Source organism: Coenobita brevimanus, chromosome 13, assembly GCF_032717465.1.
Source record: "Coenobita brevimanus isolate Jiangsu-jjx chromosome 13, ASM3271746v2, whole genome shotgun sequence".
In the NCBI taxonomy this organism is placed as follows: domain Eukaryota; kingdom Metazoa; phylum Arthropoda; class Malacostraca; order Decapoda; family Coenobitidae; genus Coenobita; species Coenobita brevimanus.
Genome location: NC_136966.1, coordinates 16,665,608 through 16,670,791, shown reverse-complemented (window position 1 = coordinate 16,670,791; position 5,184 = coordinate 16,665,608). Strand labels below are relative to the sequence as shown.

Genomic DNA, 5,184 nt, shown 5'->3' with positions numbered 1-5,184 from the left:
AATATCGCGTTCACTCCCTCCCCGTTTCCCTCTTCACTCCCAGTCACACCATCCCTCTCCCATCTTTGCACTTCCGTTTTCTTTTTTCATTCTAATTGCATACATAATATTTGAATATGACAGTATGTATATACTTATCATACATTAGTAATATTATTTAACACAGTTACCTACTGTTGTGTGTGGCCATGAAAACCAGAGTGGGTCAAACGACCATAAAATCATTGGCTAATTACGTTGTTATGGCCGTATCATTACCGATGTATCTACGGTTACCAAAAATATGAAGTCAGTTTTGTTTTTGGGCAACCAAATAAAATCGTTCATGGTTGCTTTATTTGTTCATCTTTTATTTTTAATAAGCAATTTATGCTTTCATTGAATATCCTCAGTCTCCCATATCACTTCCCTCTCTGAGGTACCCCCTTCCCCTTCCCGAGGTTATGACATCAGCAGGTACAGGGGATAGATCATTGACTGTCGAGGCACGCCCACTAACAACAGTATCTACAATGTTTTCCCGTTGCCCCCGTGGATGCAGGACAGCTTTTATCATTCGTCTTGCCACTTTGTTCAAGAGGGAAAGCACCCGTGGTCGAACTTACATAAGTTTGAATAGGTGAGTACATAGTTTTGTCCATGTTTATAGTATATGTGCTGTGTTTCTTTGAATACGGCGGGCATAATAACCACCCACTTCACTTTATTTTGTTCGAGCATTTGCTAGACAATGGTATAAAAAGTAAAAATTACACCAAAAATATTCAATCAGTACTGTTGCTATGTAAGTGTATAATAATGTTGGCAGAATCACTGACAAAAAATCATAATGATCTCATGGATAACAATTATACCAATTATCTTGGAGTCAATTATTTATAGGGGAGAACGAGGTCTCTGGCTGTGAAAGCAAAGTAAGATGCTGCTGGTTCATAAGGCTCTGGGTAAAGATTGAGCCACAACACCCTTTTCCTTCGAGTCTTTTATGTCTATAATAACCTACCATATTTTGCATTATGCGAGTATTGATGTAATAGACTTTCCTGTGTAAGTGAACTTGCTATCTATATCAAATTTTTCTGTTTTATGTTATGTGTACACGTTTCTTAACATATATAACAGTAAGGCAGACTGTATTATGTCGCAATGTCATATTATAGAAGAAATGCAAAATATAACAACAGTGATCTTTATGCACACAGGCCTTACGAGCGAGTTGCGAGCGTCATGGGCACGAGTGTGTCAACAGTGAGGAGCATTGTCAGGAAAGCCGCCACATCCTCCCCTTCCACACCAGCACCACCGTCCACAACCTACACGGGATGCTTCGACAACTTTACTGTCGGTGCAATACGCCGCCACATCCACAGAAAGTTTTCAGAAAGACATCATTTCACACTCAGTGTCATATCAGCTGATCTGAAAACAGCTGGTATTATCCCCGAGGATACCTCTGAAACAACAGTTTGACGGATCATGCACACCATGGGATTCCGATACAGAGTGTCACAACGCAAGATGTATGTGAGTAAGGAATCGTTGGAGGTGGTGTGTCGTCGGATAGCCGCTCTCCGGGCTCTACAACGCCACCGGAAGGAGGGAAGAACGGTGGTGTATGTGGATGAGACATGGTTTACCACCAGGATGGGCCACAGTAGGGAGTGGGTGGATACCACTCAGGCTTCCATCAGCACCACCTACAGTCGTCAGGTACCACCTGGTGAAGGGGAGCGATTTGTGGTGGTCGCAGCTGGCACGGACGAAGGTTTTGTTGACGGTTCCTACCTGTGCTACCCAGCCAAAAGTAACCAGGGTGACTATCATGGGGAAATGAACGGAGAACTGTTCCAGCGATGGCTAACAACGCAGCTCCTTCCGTCACTGCCAAACCCATCGGTGCTTGTACTGGATAATGCACCTTACCACAGTCAGCTAACAAAGGAGAGTCGATGCCCTACCACAGCCACCAGGAAGGCGGACCTCATCAGATGGCTGGAGCAGTACAAAATTTCCATCCCACCTGCTGCCACTCGCCCTGAGCTGCTGCTCCTTTGCCAGCAGAACCGCCCACAACCCCAATATAAAATCGACAACACCATCCGTATGTGGGGCCACGAGGTCATACGGTTGCCACCTGGCCACCCAGAACTCAACGCCATCGAGCAAGTATGGGGCTGTATGAAGCGCCATGTGCGCTCCACACTACAACGGTTTACCCGGACGGACCTACAGGATAGATTGGAGGAAGCCCGGCATATGGTACACAAGGACGTGTGGACGGGGCTGTTCAGCACTCCCGCAAATTTGAAGAAGAATACTGAAAGACTGACAACATACACGAGGGAGTGGAACCCATTATTATCAACATCGCCAGTGATGATGAAGATGATGACGTCTTCTTTGAAAGTGATGTTGAATAAATTTTGTTATATTGTTTACATAGTTTTATTCCTACAATATGATATATTGCTCCAACTTAATAAATGTAATGGAATGTATGTAATAGTATTTACAATAAAATGACGATGTATGTATGTATATATTAATGAATATTACGCATCATATACAATAGAGCATTGGAGTTTATAATTTTGTAATAATATAAATAGAGACAGGTAAAACAATATATATCAACTGGACCATGTTCACATTTTAGGATGAATACACAGTATTGTAATAATAGTAATAACTTCTCCGAGAAGGTTCAGGCAACAAGTGATACAATTTGTAGTTCGTGATTTTCAATGGTTGACCATAAACACTGCAAACATATAGGCATAGCTTCTATTACATGTACGTAATCATCCTGATGTACAGTACTTTCTACGCGAAATACGACTTGCATCCATTGCAAATAATCATATCAATACGTCTACAACTACATAACATTCTTACATTATAATACAGTGCTGGGATAATGAGGTATCGACACAAGAGTGATGAAGGAGGCGAGTATCTCGGGGAGAATAGTAGGGATCAAGAGGACGAGAAGGGGGAGAAGTAGGGGTAGTTATGGAATAGTTTGGGAGGGTGTTTGGGGGCCACTCTTTCCTTCGTATTCGTCAACATGGCTAGTCGACTTTCTGTTATTTTTCACGAGTAAACTCCTCACATAACATAAATAGCAATATGGTTTAAGGGTCATAAATTAGGCCCGGATGTCAAAAGTAGTGTGTTGAAATACCATACTGATCCAACGATTCGTTTAGGAGATATTTGCGATAAACAAAGCGCAACTCCGCCTCTGAAATGGATAGTAGGCAGGGTGTAAGCACAAAAGCACAGTTCTTGAGAACAACAGGAGGGTCCCCATCAGGGCGCGTATGCCTTCTTAGAAATGAGGCCAGTGATGGCAGAAAATACATCAGTTGAAGAATTTTAATGTCAGCCGTGAGGAAGTCAGAGGGGGGAAGTAATGGAGGAACAACACCAGAATCGTCTAAAGTGGAACTGGAGGAGAAAGTCTGAGCAAAGATATCTCCTTTATCAGAAATAGCTACAGAATCATCAGAGTGGAAAAAGAGGAGGAGGATGATGAGTGCTGGGCCGTACTATAAAAACTAAACGCCAGTATTGCCGAATGTGAGCGTCTGACGTTCCCGTGTTTCGTACCATAAATAAATTTCCTGCTCACGCCAGACGTTCGTCTGCTTGGTATGGCGTAAAATAGTAGTGGAATGTGACAGGAGGATAAACGCCACAGGAGACACCCCTTTCGTGTAACAAACTTAAATATTTACAAATATGATGGCTGGTTTTTCCATTAATAAACACTGAATGATTCGGGAATAAAATTTTCCTTGGCAGGCTAAAATATACGAGGTATCCAGAGCTGTTCAGAAAACTTTACAAGACTAAGCGTTTCTGTTGCGAATTCAAGTAAATAAAACTTGCTGAGTGGTGGGGTAGCAACGTGGTGCACAGCTAATGGAATTATAACAATAAATTGAGCTCTGAAGTTAATTTCAGAGTACCTGTGGAATATCTCAATAGATTTTTGAAACGGCAGCAATATCAGAGTTTGTGTGTTATCCAGTTGTGTGCTGTAGTCTTCACATTTGAGGGGAAGCCAATCGTATAAGTTTCTGCCTCTAGCCGAATGTGGCATTGACACTGGAAAGTAATTTTTTTTTTTTTTTTCTGATAATGGGGTGCTTCTTGAAGTATATCACATGGAATTCAAGTGTATACAATAGTTGATTCACGCAGCAACTGCAGTGGTTAAAATAATGAAAGTCACAGTACTTAGCTGGGTACAGTACAGCGTTTCCCCCTACATTTGAGGCTAAATAAATATATAACTTATAAACAGACTATATGTACTATATCATATTACATGGCAGAAATTACAGATATCAGAGTTATGTCACTGTTGGTAAATGGTTAGTAAGGGGTGTATTTTTCACCAGATTTAGTGGTTCTTTACACTTCAGTTGAAGAATGGGTAAAAAAAAAAATCCATTAGTACTAACAAATAAATGCAATCACGTAAGTTCTTTATTAAAAAAGGTAATTCGTTTTTGCACCAAAATAATCAGGGGATTTAGTTAAGATAAAGTAAGGTAAAGTTACCAGACAGGAGTGAATTGGTTGGTTAAATGATGACAAATATGTACCTATTTCAATCAAACACTCAGTTTTGAGAATAGGTCTTTTGGCTTTAATACAAAATTTGTTAATAATGCGGGTTATTTCAAATCCTGAGGCATCTTTATCCCAAGAGATTTTTTTTCTTGCAAATAGCTGCAGGCCCAGGAAATGGCCTGTACCATGCATATGTAGTGCAAAAAATAAATTGCTGGGAGAAAAATGAAGGAGTGTTTGTGCATCCCTTATGTGTTGGTGCTGCAGTGAATGTCACCATTCAACCAGCTTGTACAGAAGCAAAGCAGCCAGCATGCTAAAAAATAATTCTGTAATAAATATGTATTTACACCGTGCAGTACAAATTTAGAGACATATGATATACTGCTACATGAGAAAGAGGTACACATATCTGGATGTACTGCAGTGTAGTACCTGGCTGGATAGCTGGCAGGAAACATACCATGGAAGTCTATGGAGTATGCAGTAATACATTCACTTTGCTCGGATAAAATCCAATCTAGATATCTTTACTAATCATTTCCTGCAAATAATGGCAAAGGAGAGTAAATTACTGTATAATAAATGCACAGTCTATAC

At 40.7% G+C, this 5,184-nt stretch overlaps 1 pseudogene; it reads left to right on the top strand.

Moving 5' to 3' along the window:
• The first annotated feature begins 443 nt into the window (after positions 1-443).
• Positions 444-2,420, top strand: LOC145415003 (uncharacterized; annotated as a pseudogene).
• The last annotated feature ends 2,764 nt before the right edge of the window (positions 2,421-5,184 follow it).